This window comes from Pseudopipra pipra, chromosome W (genome assembly GCF_036250125.1).
Source record: "Pseudopipra pipra isolate bDixPip1 chromosome W, bDixPip1.hap1, whole genome shotgun sequence".
NCBI lineage: Eukaryota > Metazoa > Chordata > Aves > Passeriformes > Pipridae > Pseudopipra > Pseudopipra pipra.
The window spans coordinates 65856553-65873811 of NC_087580.1; the positions used below are offsets into that span (position 1 = coordinate 65856553).

Here is a 17259-nt window from a genome sequence, read left to right on the forward strand (position 1 = left end):
GGCCTGAATTCCCAGTGGTCACTTGGAAGTGAGTCCCAGTGCCTCACTAGGCTTTTAGGAATTCCCCAGGATTAGGTTTAATCAGTGATCTGCAGTAATTTAATATATTTCCAGTGCTCTCTTCTTTAATACTTAATGAGTGATGATTAGGTTTGTGTATCAGATCTGAAATCCGCAAGTTATGTGGCAATTAATGCTTGAAGTGCTCCGTAACTTCAAATATAATGATCATATTTGCCAAGTAATTAGGGAAGATGTGTGCCTAATAAATAATAACACTCCGCTCCCACACGGCACCACTCACCTGAGCAGCAGGGGAAATGCAGGTACAGGCAGGACCTGCTCCTTCCCTGGCTCTGGGTCTGTCCTCTCCCTGGAGCTCGGCTTTGGGAGCAACCAGGAGGTTGTGACAGGACAAGGGGGGATGGTTGGAAACTAAAGGAAGCTGGATTTGCATTAGACTTAAGGAACAGGGTTTTTATGAGGGAGGTGAGGCCCTGGCACGGGTTGCCCAGAGAAGTTGTGGCTGCCTCTGGATCCCTGGAAGTGTCCAAGGCCAGGCTGGAATAACCTGGGACTGTGGGAGGTGTCCCTGCCCATGGCAGAGGGTGGAATGAGATGATCCTTAAAATCCCTTAAGCCCAAACCATTTTGGGATTCTGTGATCCCAGGTACATTATCCACAGGAATGGCTTGTGCAAGAGGATCAACATCCAAGACACTCTCTTTCCCTTTCCTGCTCTCACCAGAGATGAATTTTTTAGGAGAAAGGAACAATGTAACTCAGGAGGGTCCAACCTCCCTCCTGTCCATTCCCCCAACTTCCTCTGGGATAATTCCCGCTTGTCCTCGATGTTTAATTAGAGGCCAAAAAGCTCTGTAACAGCAGGGAGGCAGCAAACCTAAACAAACCAAACCCAGGAGGGCCACAGAGCCCCGAAAAACCGGGAATCAAATCCCACTCCCTGAATTATTGACAACGTTCCTCCTTTGCCAAATGCAGGCAAATATTCCACTTGCTCCAGCTCTGCCTGAAGAGCTCGAACTGTTCTCTGCAGCACAAAGGCTCTTTCATCCAACGTGGAGCTGCACATTTCACATTAATAGATATGCCAGGGGGATTTGGCTGTGTAAAATAAAGGTTAGCTGGAGTTTTCTGGAGCCGAAAATGCAGCTGAGCGAGGCACTGCCTCCCAGGCCGTGGAGTTCAGCAGCAGCCGAGCTGAGCGAGAGAGCAAAGTTAATGTTATTGTGATTTTAGTGGGAGTTTCCCACTGTTTATTGAAAGGGGGAAATGAGCAAGGAAATATTTTGTGATCGTGTGCTGTGCTTGCTCGGATTGATCCATTGGAATATGGGCATCAAATACTGTGTGTGCTGCTCCATGTTTGGTGTCTGCAGGCAGGCACCTCCCTATCCTTGATTTCAGCTTCCACCCCAAGGGATCATCCCATCCCCAGGCATTCCAATTAAAGATTTAAATGGCAGGACACGGATATAGGAGCTACATTTGGAAAACGGTGAGCACTGTCTTAGTTTCCTTCTCTGGAAAAGCAGAACACTCACTTTCCTGCATCAGAGGAACCTCCCGAGGGTTGACTCCGTAGCCATCCACCAAGGAAATTATGGGATCAGTTTATTTTGGAAAGACAGCATTTCTTTGGTCAATATTGCAGCTTCCAGCGTCCTCTGCATGTAAAAACCAGGAATGTTTAAGCAGCCTCTTCAGCCTGGAGTAGAAATTCCACCTGTTCTGTGCCTGACCCCCCTTTGGCTCTGTGCTGAGGTGAAACCCAAACTTTTCGTGCCTCTGCAGTTGGCAGAGCCCTGGTTTCTCCTGCCCCTCCATGGTAGGTGTGCGCCTGCCGCTCCCAAAATAAACTCCTGGATGCGGCTCCAGCCAGGAACTGGCAGCATGAATCACTCTGCCAACGTCATCCCAGTCACTGGAACAGGGATGTGTGGAAGTTAGAGAGGCAGCAAATAACTGTGTGACGGAGCTGAGGGGAGGAATGCCAGCTCTGCCAAATCCCGGGAAGCTTTCCTTGGCCTCTGGGGATGTCAGGAACCACGGTGGCACTTGTGACAGCTGACAGTGTCCTCTGCTGCTTCTCCAGCTGGGATTCCTGGTGCCTGGAATCAGAGAGGAGTCCAGCAGCTGGGCTGAGCTGCTCAGAATGGTTTGGGCTGGAAGGGACCTTGAGGATCATCCTATTCCATGGGCAGGGACAGCTTCCACCGCCCAGGTTGCTCCAACCCAGCCTTGGGGATGGGGCAGCCACAACTTCCCTGGGAAACAAGATACCTTGGGTGATGATTTCCCCCTCGATCCCTGTGGGAAACAGGTGGAGGAGCAGCCACACTGGGAGCCTTTATCTGAGGAGGAGCTGTTTCCCTCAGGAAAGTTGATTCAACCTCCACAGACACCCTTGGGTACAAATAGAGACAAAGCAGGAGACACTGACAGAGGAGCAGCTTGTGGCTCATGGAATCAGCCAAGCTGGAGCGATGAGCCAGCCCTGGAACACACAGGGAATGTGCTCGAGAGCGTCTGTATCTGGGAGAATTCCCAGGGAACAGTGCTAGCAGGGACACCGTGCCGGGGTGTTCAGAGTCCCCAGGGCAGGAGCTGACACCTCCTGACCAAACCCTTCTGAACACCCCAGGAACACACCCCAAAAACTCCTGATGGATCCCGAGGCGGGTTTAGCTCCAGCCTGCAACATCTGAGAGCGGTCCCGGCTCTCCCCTTCCCCCTTCCCCAGTCTTTCACCTACTTGGCCGTGGCCCAGCGAGAGCCTGAGCACAAGTGAGAGACCCCGAGCTCGGAGCCGCTCCGTCGTTGGCGGCAGCGCCAGGATTGGGGAGCGGGAAGTGTGAGGGAGCTGAAAGCCTGTGAATCCTGCTAAGGATAGAACGGCAGGAGGAGGAAGCAGCCAAAGCCCAGCCCCGGGAATCCGAAGCCGAGCGCTGAAGTTGGATGAGATTCCCGGGTGGGGAAGGCAGGCTCTGAGTGCGCTGGAGGCAAGGTGGTGCCTGGCAGGCAGGGATGTGAGCGGAGCCGCTCCGATCTGCTTCCCAAAATAGGCATTAGAGCACGTCTTCTGAGAGGAAAGTACCAGACCGGCAAATCTGCTTCCCTTGCCTGTGGCTCCCAGGGAAAGTCCTGTCTCCCTTTGGAGCTCCAGACAGGGCCAGCAGCCAGCCAGGTTATCCCGCGTTCCGGGAGGCACCGACGCACTGCAGAGCTCCCTGGGCCCGGGGATCGGTGTCACAAGGGCACTGGGAACAGGGAAAACAGGGAACGAGGAAAGGGAGGGGGCAGCGGTGGTGCCTCTCACACAAGGTGAACTCCACGGGCTGGCCTGACCCCCCAGACCCAGGGGAAACTTCAGCCAGGGCAAGTCCTCCAGCCTGCTCCCAGGGGCATCGTGCCTTTGGAAAACCATGGAGTCAGGGAATGATTTGGGTTGGAAAGGACCTTAAAGATCGTCTCATTGAAATCCTGTGCCACTATCCCAGGTTGCTCCAAGTCCCAACCAACCTGGCCTTGAACACTTCCAGGGATGGAGAGGGGTGGAATGGCATATAGATATGTGTGCTTGGGAAAAGTCAGTTATCCTGAATCCTACATATCCTTGAAGTGCCACTGTAGCATCCCCAAATTACTGGATAAGGCAGGAATGGCTGGATCCCAAACATCCCTGCTTTTTGGGATATATGCACACGCTGCTGCTCCGGGGGCTGCTCCTGGGAGGAGGCTCGCAGGGAATCTGGGCTCTTCCTGCCGGGATGGGGCCGCTCTGCTCCCACCAAAGTCAAGGGGGGTTTTACTTCAGTGGAGCAGAGTTAGGTTAATGCTGAGTGTTTGGAAAAGCCCGTTCCCACTTGCCAGCCCGACTCCTCGGAGATGCTCCCATCATTAGTTTCATTCACCAGCAGTGCTGGGAATGGCTGCCCAGGGACTCGGATGCTCCGCTGAGGCAATTGCTGCCTTGGTAAATGGGCTCCTGCTTTGTTCTCTGCCGTGTAAGAGTTGTTCTGTGAACCTTGCTCTGACTCATTTCAATCCCATTTAAGAATCCTGCAGGAGAGATGGGCTTTGGGATCTTAGTGGGATCTCCTGTGCCAAAAATACAGCCCCTACCCTCAGGAGTTCCCAGGAGCTTGACCCAGATTGGCAGTTCTGCTTTACAGATCATATTTCAGTAAGTTTAAGGAACAGAAAGTTGGAATTCTGTTATTTTCACAAGGGCCTAGAGGGACAGGACACAGGGAATGGCTTCCCACTGGTTTAGATGGGATGCTGGGAGGGAATTCCTGGCTGGGAGGGTGAGGAGGCCCTGGCACAGGTTGCCCAGAGAAGCTGTGGCTGTCCTGTCCCTGAAAGTGTCCAAGGCCAGGCTGCAGCAACCTGGGCTAGTGGGAGGTGTCCCTGCCTGTGGCAGGGGGTGGGAATGAGGTGATCCTTAAAATCCCTTCCAGCCCAAATCATTGTGTGCTTCCCTAGCAAAAGCTCCAAAATCCGTGGTTTGAGGACCTCACCCTGGAGGTGTCCAAGGAATGCCTGGACATGGCACTCAGTGCTCTGGGCTGGGATCAGTCCAGCTTGGACTGGGAGGGCTTTTCCAACCTCAGTGATTCCATAATTCTGTGGAGACATCCATGAACTCACCTGTGTCTCCAGATTTTAGTACACCACACAATAGTCAGTAAGACATAATGGGGCCTCGCCTCCCGACTGCGGCTCTCCCGAAGCTGGGAATAAATGAATTCATCACAGCCACGAGGGTGAGGGGAGGGAAATGCACAGGGGGAACAAGGGCTGCGTGGAATCAAAGCCCTGGTGTCACAAAAATTCCAGAACAGAGTTCTTCCAGAGTATTGACTTGATAAGTGAAAACTTCAATAAGACTTGGGGAGGGAGGTTTGCCAGCAGACACGACTCCTGGGAGGTGTTGGCTGTCAGAGTGGAACGAGGCCGAAGGAGCCCTGGATATTGGTGGAGATTCTTGAGAAAGCACATCAGACTGCTCTCCATTTGATGTTTCCTCGTGGAGTCCCAGGGACTGCCCTGGAACAGCTCCTCGTGGCTGTAGTTTGTACACCTCGATATCCCCGACCCTCTGTTCAAACTCCGAGTGCCGTTCATTAAATTCCTCCTTCTCTGGAGCCGTAAACGCCGTAAGCTGGATCCTGAGAAAGGCTTTAAAGCTATCCCACAGGATCCCTGTGCTTGGAACTGATGGAACATTAGTGTCAAGGAAGCATATTATTTGAGTCTCACTATAATTAATAAACCTTTTCTCTCCCCCCCAGGAATGTGCTAAATCTCCGAGCCTCGTTTGCGTTCGGTGCGAGGTTTGGTTACCTCAGACGGGAAACAGGGATGGGGGGGGGAAGATGAAAAAGGCTTTAAATATTTAACAGTTTAAACCCGACATAAATTGGAGATTTGAATAAAAAATCAGCCCGAGTATATTTGTATGGAGCTGGTGAACAGAAGGAATACACATGCTCCGAGGAATAGATTTTCTGCCAAACATCAATCAATCCCGACTCCGAAGCCTATTTATAATACTGTGGGGGTTCTGGACGGTTGCACTTCACACTGGGAGGACCAATCCGTGGCATTATCTGGTGAACAATTGACGGCTTTCGCGAATAATTAAAACTCTGTTTGCAAATGGAGATCTTCGCGCGGCGCCCGCGGCCACGCTCCGGATCCTCGGGCTGGGGGCGCAGAGGACGAGGAGTTCATGCTGGGATTTGCCCCGGGGGGTTTCTCTCCATTTAGGGATCTTTGGGGCACAAATGTGTATTTCTTTGCCCCTTTGCCCTCACCTCCATCACCCTGAAGCCAAAGGGAACAAACCCTCCCGAGGTCCTGTCCTCCTTCTCCCAGACCCCTCTCTCTTTCTCCTCACGGTGTTTTCCAGTCATTTCCGTGGCTGCAGCGATGCCAGGCCAGGCCTCCCTGGGTTGTCCTACTTACACCTCCAAAAAGGAGGGCTGAGGCTGCCTGGGCTCCTGCACGGAGCGGTCGGAGCTGTCGGATCATCAGCCTCTCCCCACAGCCAAAAAGCAGGCTGAGGGTGGCACAGACTGAGAAACTCCTCAGGCAGGATTCCCAAAGGATGCAGAAGGGCTTGGTGGGTGTTGCATGGATGTTTCAGAGTGCTTTCCACCTGGAGAGGGACTTTGGAGGGACAGGACAGGAGGGAATGGCTTTCCACTGCCAGACGGGATATTGGGAAGGAATTCCTGTCTGGGAGGGTGGGGAGGCCCTGGCTGTCCAGAGAAGCTGTGGCTGCCCCATCCCTGGGAGTGTCCAAGGCCAGGTTGGAGCAATCTGAGTAGTGGAAGGTGTCCCTGCCCGTGACAGGGGCTGGAACTGGATGAACTTTAAGGTCCCTTCCAACCCAAACTGTTCCGGGATTGCAGGATTAATTCCCCGAGGATCTGCCCTGACGTGCTGAAGTTTGTCCGCAGGGAGAGCTGAGCACACTCCTGAGGAGGGGAAGCCGCGGCCGTGACCTGGGAGCTGTGAGACCTCGTCCTGCCCTGGCTGCGTCCACAGGAGCTCCGAAGCACCGGGATGGCCGATGGATCCGGCCCTGGGGCACCAGTTCCACCGCCGGACACAGCCCTTGGCAGCCAGCCCCGGCCAGGTGAGCTGAAGGGTTGATCCCGTGGGATCTGGGCCTCGGGATGCTCCCGGTGCCCCCGCGCTAGCCCCGAGCCGTCTCGGCCGGGCCCCGGGGAAGCGGCTCCCGGGGCGCGGGGCGGGCGCGGGTGGTGCGTGCGGCGGAGCAGCAGGGGGAGCTCAGACATCCCGCTTGGCTCCCTCCAAATGTCATTCCCTGAGACCTTCTGAGCAATTAAACCGAATTTAGCAGGAATCAATCATACAGACACGAGGGTGGGGTGTAATGAAGATGGATGTTGTTCAAACCCTTCCAAGAGTTCCTGCCGGAGCCAGATATCATCCTGGGCGGGATTAGATTATCCGAGTGACCTTAGACGTCCTCCCAGGTGGGAGCAGGCAGGACATGCAGCCCCGCCGGTCCATTTCCCTGGTTTGCTCCTCGTTTTCCCGGGTAAGTCCTTCCCTGGAGCGCTGCTGGCGTGGCTGGGGTGCAGGGAGCCCTCCGGAATCCCTGCCAGAGCGGGAGGAACGCTCCCTTCTCCAGCCCCTGCTTCTACCAGCAAAATAAACCTTTGCTTTGAGGCTGAAAATCCTGCTTAAAACCCCCTTCCCAGGTGTGGGACCAACAGGTTTAGTCTCACTGAGAGCTCCCGAATCCAAAGGCCGCTCCCATCTTTCCTCAGAGGGAACAGGTGGGTTTCAATCCCTCTGAAGACACCAAAGTGCTCCCTTACAAAGTGACTTGCAAAGCAAAAATGATAAAAAAGGAGATTTTTTTCTTTCTCCGTTCCCCAGGGATTTTTGAGCACACGAAGCACAAAAATAATCACATAAATGACGCAGAGGAAGGAAAAAACCCCAGGATTTAGTCGGAGTCAGCAATCCAAAGGCAGCTCTGTGCTCCCTGCTGCTTCACCCCTGTGGCACGGGATTTAAGGGGCTCTTCTGCTCAGCGTGGCCAAAACCAGGGCCTGCCATCCCCAGGGACTGCGGGAGGCTGGGTGGAAAACCTCGAGGTTTGGGAAAGTGGTGCTAAATCAGGTAGAGCAAAACAGGCAATGCTTGTTTTTAATTAATTAGGACCAAAAATAGGAGATGTTGGGCACTGAGGGCACTGGCACAGCCAACTGTACCTTCCCATGCCCCACTCCCGGGGGTCATTCCATCCCCTCCACCCCAGCTCTTCCTGGCCCCTTCCCTGGAAGGGCCTGGAGGGTCCCCCCAGAGCAGCTCCCCCTCTTCCCGCTCCTGGACACACACAGACTTGAAATCCAGCACGTGTGTTCCAGACAGACCATCCAGTCTGGAATGGTGGGATATCCGTGTCATCCACAGCTGTTTCCCTCCTCTGCTGGAGCTTAAATAAGTAAATATTGAAATTAAAAAACCCCTTGGCTCTCCTGAAACAATCCAGATCTGTGTCTGCCACCCCTGGGAAGACACACAGAGCATCCAGCAGATCCCCCAGCACCTCGCTTTCTTCCATCCAAGTCTTGAAGTGGGATTTTACTCCAGAAATTAGAATTTCCCTTGGGAAATACTTATATTAGGGGAAAGAAAATGTCCCTGGGAGCAGCAGCCAGGATTCAAGGCAGGGTTTGTCACCCTAACCCTGAGCTCAGGATCTCGTGGTCCTTGTGTTTCCCTCATCCTGGGATGAGCTGTGGGTTCCTGCCCTGGCAGGGGGGAGCAGGGGGAAAACAGGACTCAGTGGACAGCCCAGATTTTGGAGCTTCCCTGCACAGCTCCGGGCCTTTTTACATGGAATTTTCACACAGGGCTTGGCTTCAGGTGCACGTTGCACTTTCCCCCAGGGATCAGGTTGTTTTGTGTCAACCTAAAACAAAAGTGGCAGAAAATCAGCTGAGTTTTCTGGGATTTCACTACTGTGCTGGGAAAAGAGGAAACTGGCTTTTCCCTGGAAGGAATGCTGCTGCTCTTCCCTAATTTCTCTAATGACATTTGATATTATGGTGATGATGCCTTAGAAAATACATATGATAATCATTATAATCAAGCACATGTGTCTGGAGGCTGTAATAGGTGCATTCTATAAATTAGAAAATAAACATGTGTTAAGGAATGAGCTTTAATATTAATTTCCATTTTTAGAAAGCAAGGTCCCAGATCCAGCTGGGGATTAAGGAGCCAAAATGGGATTTTATAGAATTGTGGAATACCAGAATGGTTTGGGTTGGGAGGGATTTTAAGGATCATCCCCTTCCACCCCCTGCCATGGGCAGGGACACCTTCCATAGCCCAGGCTGCTCCAAGATCATTCCTTCTCAATGGACTCACATGGAAAGAGCCCTTTCTGGACCTCTCAGGCAAGTCCAAGAGCTGCTGTAAGTCACAGACACCGCGCTGGCTCCAGTGATCTCCAGCTGGGAATGCAGCCCTGCGTTCCCAGACAGCTCCTGGGTTTTACCATCGGAAGCTTAATCCCGTAAGGAGGGGTTTGTTACCAAAACACTCGGATAACTGTGAGCAGAGTGTGTGGACTCCCCACCCCTGGACGTGTCCAAGGCCAGGTTGGAGCAATCTGTCTAGTGGAAGGTGTCCCTGCAGAGGGATGGAACTGGATGGTCCTGGAGCTCCCTTCCAACACGAACCATTCCACGATTCTGTGATTCTGTGGCTTTGGGAGGAGGAGAAGAGCAGCACTAGAAGGTGCAGAGTAACCCTGGAGATGCAGAGTTAGCACAGCAGGCAGGAGCCACGCGGATTTGGCCTCTGGACTGGGGATCTGAGCGTTCCCAGGCCCCGGCCCTCGCCCGCAGTGCCTGTCCCGTGGGACCCCCTCTGCAGAGCCCATGGATTCCAGGAGCCATCCCTGTCTATTGTGTGCCTACACCATTCCAGGACGGGCAGGAGGTGCGCAGAGCCATTTGCCTGCCGGAGCCAGTTGTCCCATGCTGTGCCCTATGGGAAGCCACTGATTCCTACACTTGGAGCAGGGACAATGCAACTTAATCAGAGTGACAGGAAACAGGCAGCAATTACAGTGTGCAGCTACATCTGCTGGGTTCCACTTCACTGGAGGAAGAGTTATCTCAATTTTAATGTACAGCCCCTTTTCATGTTTCATTTAACCTCTGCTGTATTATTAAACCACGGCAAAATAGAACCACGGTCGTTAGGGGGGGAAAAAACCAGGAAAACGAGAACATTTGGGAGAATTTGGACTCTTCCCCCTTCATCTGTAATTTAACGGTGTGGGTTTTACTTCCCTGCGCATTTCGCAGGCTAATTTAATATATAGGTTTGTTTGTTTTAAACACCAAGTGCAAATCCAATCCTACTCCTTCCAGACTCCACGGGAAAATGACTCTGGATCCACTGGAAGCGAGATGTGACCTGCTGGTGCTCAGCCTCCCGAATTCCCATAGCAGAACGAAGCCTCCCCAGGAGATGCCTCGTTTGCCCAAACTGTGCTGCCAACCCTGAGGGGTTCTGATTGCCAGTGTTTGTGGCACAGGAATCGCTGGGAATTCTTTAGGAAGGGGGAAGGGGAACCAAACCTGGATGGGACCATTCTGGCTGCTGAGGAGCTGGGCTGTGCTCCCTCTCTGTGAGCTCAGGGATGGAGGTCAGTGCCTCCATCCATGGAGAGGGTGACCTGGGAATGTTCCCATTTGAGCAGCAGGCACAGAGTGCGGCTTGGGAATCACTGGGATGGAAACAGGAGCAAAAGCTTTGGGATTGGGGTCGGTGTGAAACACCAAAGGTCTTGGCTGTGGGGTTTGGTGCAGAGAGGGTTATGGAATCCTGGAATGGTTTGGATTGGGAGAGACCTTAAAACTCATCCATTTCCACCCCCTGTTGTGGGCAGGGACACCTTCCACTAGCCCAGGTTGCTCCAAGCCTGGCCTGGAGCACTTAACCAGGAATGAGGCCCAGGAAACACCATGCTGGAGTGGATCCCTCGGCCCCACATGGTCACAGCGATGCCTTTCCTCGTTTCCTACTCGAACTCCCCGGGAAAGCTCTTGGAGCCCCGCAGAGGCAGCTCAGCAGCAGGTGAGAACTGCAGCCCCACTGATGGGAATGCTCTCCTGAATTCCCTCATGGATCCATCCTGCAGGAAGGCAGGGGGAGCTTCCAGTACATGTTTTCTGGTGCCAATCTAAAACTCCCTTGTCTCAGAGAATTCCCCATCCCTGGAAGCATCCAAGGCTGGGGTGGACAGGGCTTGGAGCAACCTGGGCCAGTGGCAGGTGTCCCTTCCCGTGGCAAGGGGTTGGAACAAGATGATCTTCAAGATCCCTTCCCACCAAACCACTCCATGATTCCATAATAAACTAAGGTGACAATTTTTTAAACAAAAGATATCGGAGCAGCTCCTCTGTCTGGAGAACAATGAGGATCCCGACCGGAGGGGGTAATCAGCTTCTGAGGAGTCTTTCATCTAACAAGGACATCTTCAGTGAAGTTGCCTGAAAAAAAGGTGCTGTGCAATTGCCAAAGACCTCCCCTGTATTCCCAGGATTGCTCTGAAGCACCCTGTGTGAATCGGAAGGAAGCTGGAAAGCCTTCTGCAGGATCCTGTGATGGATTCATTCCACGGGGGACGGCGCCGTACTGCATGTTAATAAAGGGCTGGGGAGAGCTAAAGGGGGGAACTCGGGAGGGGTACGTGGGATGTTGGGAAGGAATTCCTGGCTGCAAGGGAAGTGAGGCCCTGGCACAGGTTGCCCAGAAGCTGTGGCTGCCCCTGGATCCTGGAAGTGTCCAAGCCAAGATTGGAATAACCTGGTCTAGTGGAAGGTGACTGGTCAGAATGGGATGAGCTTTCAGGTCCCTCCCAGCTCAGTCCAGTCTGGAATTCCATGGACTATCTTGTCTAGATGTGGTAGGAAGGTGTGAGCTGGCACTTACAAACAGTCCAGGGAAGTGAGTGTGCCCCAGCCAAGGCAGGAGGAAGCTGAGCACAGAGAGGCTCAGCTGGAGGTGTTGATGATGAAAGCAGAACTGCCCAGGAATAATCCCATGTGCTTTAGGATTTGGGAGTGCAGGGCCCCAGGAGGTTGTTGGTTTGGGATCAGGGGCCTGTAACTTGTGCTGTGTGGCTGCTCAGCTGAGCACAAGGCAAAGCCTTGTCCTGTTGAGCCAGCCTGTGGGTTGGAGATGAATTATTCCGTTTGCTTTTCATTTACTTTGATTTTCTCTCTATTTCCTATTCTCTAAATTAGATAACCCTGCCTTGATTTAAGGTAATTTGCCTTTACTGACTATTACTTAAGGCTGAGCATTTGCAAAGCCATTCCAGGAGGGGAGGGAGAGAAAATCACGGAAATTTAGGGTTGAGAGGAACAAAAGGAACGTGGATACGGAAGGGAAAGATGTGATGAACGGAGAGCTGGCCACTCCTCAGCCCGAGAGCTGCCTTTGACCGATGCCACCAGCTTTTCCAGGGCTCCACAGACACTCTGGAGCTTCCTGTGTATCCTGTGCTTCCAATTCCATGAGCTGAGCTCCTGACAGTGCAGCAACAGGGACCCATGAGCAGGAAAATCGAGCTGGATGAGGCCCCCTTTTCCTTTGGGGTTATGGGGAGGCATTATAGGATCGGACAATTTAACTGCCTCTTGCTGACCTCACACCCTCAACCTCGTGGAAATCTTTCCCAAATTAATGTGGGATCTCTTCAGGAACTGCTAATCTATGCAAGGCAAATTGGTTTGGATTTCACTGGCCCATGCCAACCCATTCCAGGACTCTGTGGTTCTACGATCCAAGCTGCATCCATCTCCTCCTCATGCCCATGGCTCCCTCCTCTGTGATGTGCCTGCCTGAGCCCCCTCTTGTCGAGAATCAGGATGTTCCACCTCGTACGGAGACAGATCCTTTCGGATCCAAATGTCTCCGAGAACAATTTTTGCCTGGAGAATGTTCTCTCGCTCCCATCTGTGCGGATCACAGTTGGAAACGCCGCCTGCACTTTCCAAACTCCTGCCTCTCCAGAAAAAAAAATAGCCAGAGCAAACTACAAAACATAGAAAACAAGGAAAAATCCCAACACATCAAATGGATATGGAATAAAAAGGAAAGGAAACGCCGAAGGAATCGATCCTCGTGCTCCGTTTGTTTTGCTGTCTGGCAGAGCCAATAACCCCTCAGCTGAGGTGGTGTGCACACCCCCCAGTCCCGGTTAGTGCTCCTGGCACACCTCGGCAGTGCCGCCGTGTGCTCCGGTGGAACTGTGTCTGGTGCCTTCCCCGCTCTGGGGCCGCTCGGTATTAATGGGCTGTCAGAGTTCCCATTGTTTTCCCATTGTTTTCCCAGGCCTGCAGCTGCATTCTTACACAGGTGCTTGGCAGAGCCGAGCGCGGCTCTTTGGGCTGCCGGGCCGAGACAAACTCCCTCCCTCGGCACATGGCCGGGAGTTACTCCCGGGAGCAGCAGCTCTGCCCAGCCCGCCTCCTGCTCTCCCTCCTCCTCCTGCCCCGGCCCCCGCCCTCCTCGCGCATCCCGGCGAGGAAATGAAACCCCGAATCCCGCGGCGGGTTGGGTGGCGAGAGACCTTTAGGCTCGTCTTATCGCACCCCCCGCCACGGGCAGGGACACCTCCCGCTAGCCCAGGCTGCTGCGAGCCCCGTCCTACTGGCCCTGGACACTGCAGGGGTGGGGCAGCCACAGCTTGCCTGGGTGACCTCACACGCAGCCCCTTCCCAGCACTGGAATTCCTCTTCCCCTGAGCTAGTCAAACTTCACCCACCCATCCCAGGGCTTCAGGCATCTGCCCTTCCAGGCTGTCTCCATTCCTGGCTTCAGGAGCTGTGACATTTGGGAAGGACCTTGGCTGGTGGCAGGTGTTCCTGCAGGATCAGGGTGTACTCAGCAGGGAGGGGCTTTCCCAGGGTGGGTGACTGAGAGCAAGAACTTTGGGTGCTGGGAGGTGCCAGCTGGAGGTGTTTTAGCTTGGATTAGGTTTAGGAATATCAATTGTTTCATCCAGAGCTTCAGACTAGACCTGGAAAGCCACATCCTATGAACCTCCTGGCTACACCTTCTTCAGTGCAGACATGAAGCAACACTCCTGTGGCCGAGCACTGGCAGGACAAAAGGGAAGCTCCAGGTGAGCTGGAGTTATAAAGTTATAAATGATCCTCATTTATTATAGAGTTGGACAGTCAGCCACTGTAAATCCCTGACTCCAGCCCCACCAGCCTGCTCCTCGGCTCCTTTATCCCTGGAAGTGCCCAGGGCCAGGTTGGATGGGACTTGGAGCAACCAGATGTACTTTGGTTTTGTGTTCTTTCCCTCTCCTGCTTTTTTTCCTCCTTAATCCCTCATTTCTTCTCAACCTTTTAAGCTCCCTCTCTACAGGCAACACAACCAGTGTATCTGAGCAAGGCCCTGGAATTCCTGCTGGGGAACGGAGGTTGTTATATCTTAGGGAGAACTCCCTGTCCTTCCAGGACCCCTTCAGACCCGTTCTTTGCTATTTATCCACAGTTAGTGCATATCAAGGAGTGGCAGAAAGTTGCAGTCAGGAGGTTCTGGGGTGGCAACTTGCAGCTCTTCCCAAGGAGCTCCAGGCAGAGGGAGATCGGTGCCCATGTTCCCGTCTTGTGTGTGGGAGGTGGCCCAGAGACAGTGCAGAGACACGTCTGTGTCTCTGAGGCTCCAACTGGAGTGTCTGGAGGCTCCAGCCAGAGCTCTGCTGGAGGGTTCCACCAGCCCAGGTTGCTCCAAGCCCTGTCCAACCTGGCCTGGGACACTTCCCCAGGTGGGGCAGCCACAGCTCCTCCACTCAGCTTCTCCTCTCAGCAGCAGCCCCACTTGGAGCTCTGCTGATGTCCTCCCTCTTGTTCAGCAGAGCTGCTTTAGAAATCTGGTGCTGGCTGAATTTCTAATCCTTAAAACATTCGCAGGAGCACAGGTTTCATCCCACTCAGTGGATTACCCCAAAGAATAAGAAATATTGGCACAAACATCGCTCTGGTTGGGAAGGGATAACAAAGGGAATAATCAGGAAGCACAGGAGAAGTCTGGGGGCCTGACACAAAAATCTGATGGCCCTTGATGCAATGACATCTTTCTTCTTCCTGAGTGGATTAAGAAAGATCTACTTCCAAATTTATAGAATCCCAGGATCACTGAGGTTGGAAGAGACCTGCAAGGACATGGAGTCCAAGCTGGGACTGATCCCAGAGCACAAGTGCCATGACCTGGACACCTCCAGGGATGGGGATCCACCACCTCCCTGGGCAGCCCCTTCCAAGGCCTGACCACCCTTTCCAGCAGGAAATTCCTCCTGGTGTCCATCCTGACCCTCTCCTGGCACAAGAAATTTGTTTCCCTCCAAAGCATTGTAACAGGTTCGCCATGAAAATTAATTTGAGTAAAATTTCCTTCCTCGTGTTCATCCCAAATAAACAACTTCTCCCAGACCTGGAAATGATATAATTGTGTGTCCAGTTCACAGTATTTAAATCCAACCTCAATCTCTTTATTAAGTACATGTATTTTTTTTAAGGTTAGATTATGTCCTAGGCTGTTCCCATAAAGCAAGGGTTGGAATGTCTATGGTTTAATAAAAGGAGATTAATATGGAAATGAAACAAATCTACTGTTAGAAAAATAAGCAGAATCAAAATCCATTTAACTGAAACCTGCAGCTCTTTATATTTAAATCATAATACACTTAGAGCAGCAGCTTCCCTAAAAACTGTCCTTGTCCCAGATAGCCCTTTATTCTTCCTTCTGTGTTCCTTGTCAAGGAGCTAATTCAGGCAGCTAATTGGGACAATAACTAATCCAGCCACCATGTATTCCCCCAATTATTCCCTTCTTCATCCCTTTCCTATTCTTATTCCCATGTATTTTTTCCAGGAGCTTGTAATTCCATTATAAGTACAAGCGAGGGATGGCAGCGCACGGTGCTCAAACCAAGGGTGTCTGGTGAAATTCTGGGGGTCTGGGATCAATAATAAATACTAATAAGACAAATAATATATAAAAATAATGTATTATAATAGCAACCACCTTTTTTTGCCATCAATGGAGGGACTTCAAAGACCACTCAATAATTTAAATAATACCGTGAGAGTGAATAAACTGTTAAATCTCGTAAACTCCCTCCAGATGATATTCCCAGAGAAGCTGTGGCTGCCCCATCCCTGGAAGTGTTCAAGGCCAAGTTGGAATGGGAATCCACAGCTTTTCTGGGCTGTACTTTAGTCACCAACTAGATTCCAATCAGTAGGGAAATAATAACAATAATTGTGTTTTTTAATTGCTTTCCACTGTTTAATCTGCTTTGACACATCTCCAAACAACATCCCTCTATAATTTAATGAAACATGTATATAAATGTTTTCAGGGAAAAACATATTTCCAGATGCTGGTTCTTTAGGAAATAGAAAAGATTCCTGCTGAAATCTTGATAAGAAATTGCTTTATTGTGTTTTTTGTGCTCCTGTCATCACAACCTATGGATTTCCATACCGACCTACATCTGCCCATTTCCAAAAACTGAAAATACGTGGAAAAATCTCTTTGCATCCCCTGCACCTCTTGGCCTTTTCCCAAATCCACTGTTTTCTCCCTGATGGGCTCTGTTATTCCATATCCATTAGTAGATCCTCAAATGATGACATTTCGTTTTAATTGAAATCAAACATCTCATTCCATTAGGGAATTAGAAAACAAACCAAATTTTAATCGGAATTCATACAAGTCCAGAAGAATATTTTCCTCCCTCTGAGATTATCTTTCCATGGAAATCGGAGGCATTTTTTGATGAAACTTATCTTAGTTAAGCTGCACTGAAATGGGTGAATTTAAGGTCCCCTCCAACCCAAACCATCTTCATGTTGACCCCATGAAGCTCAAAGGGATATAATAGAGGTTGCGTCGAAATTCTGAATTTTTTTTGGCTTTGTTTTCCCACGTTTTTGGAGGGAATGGGGAGTCTGATAAAATTTCCAAAGTGTATCTGCAAATCCATAAATCCGCTGAACAAGTGCACTCTCGTTCATGGATTTATGGAAAGCCCCATTTAGATGTCTTTTTACAGGAATGACAACGGGCACAACCATAGCCCCAAACTGGAGCAAACTGGAGTCTGGTACTTTGCCATCCTGGTATTACAGTTTACAGACAGCGTAAAAATTCCTTTTGGAGTTCGGAATATCAAGGTGAGACTTTTTGGCCAATTCCTGTACTTTTGACACCACTTCCAATGTTCACAGAGCATTTCAGCTTCCCAGGTGCTGCCCCGGCGAGGGCTGGGGGGTCCGAAGGGCAGGAAACCCCTCACGGGGCTGACGAGGGCTGGGGGACTGAGGAGCGTGAACCCCTCACGGGGTCTGCTGAGGGCTGGGGGGCTGAGGAGCGTGAACCCCTCACGGGGTCTGCTGAGGGCTGGGGGGCTGAGGAGCGTGAACCCCTCACGGGGTCTGCTGAGGGCTGGGGGGCTGAGGAGCGTGAACCCCTCACGGGGTCTGCTGAGGGCTGGGGGGCTGAGGAGCGTGAACCCCTGATGGGGTCTGCTGAGGGCTGGGGGGCTGAGGAGTGCGAACCCCTCACGGGGTCTGCTGAGGGCTGGGGGGCTGAGGAGCGTGAACCCCTGATGGGGTCTGCCGAGGGCTGGGGGGCTGAGG

General features: G+C 52.0%; 1 long non-coding RNA gene across 1 annotated transcript in view; it reads left to right on the forward strand.

Moving 5' to 3' along the window:
• Positions 1-16911, forward strand: part of LOC135405166 (uncharacterized) — a 42719-nt gene extending 25808 nt beyond the window's left edge. The window contains exons 2-4 of the long non-coding RNA XR_010425766.1: positions 6493-6671; positions 13608-13727; positions 16674-16911. This is a non-coding gene — a long non-coding RNA (uncharacterized LOC135405166). The remainder of the gene's footprint in view (positions 1-6492; positions 6672-13607; positions 13728-16673) is intronic.
• The last annotated feature ends 348 nt before the right edge of the window (positions 16912-17259 follow it).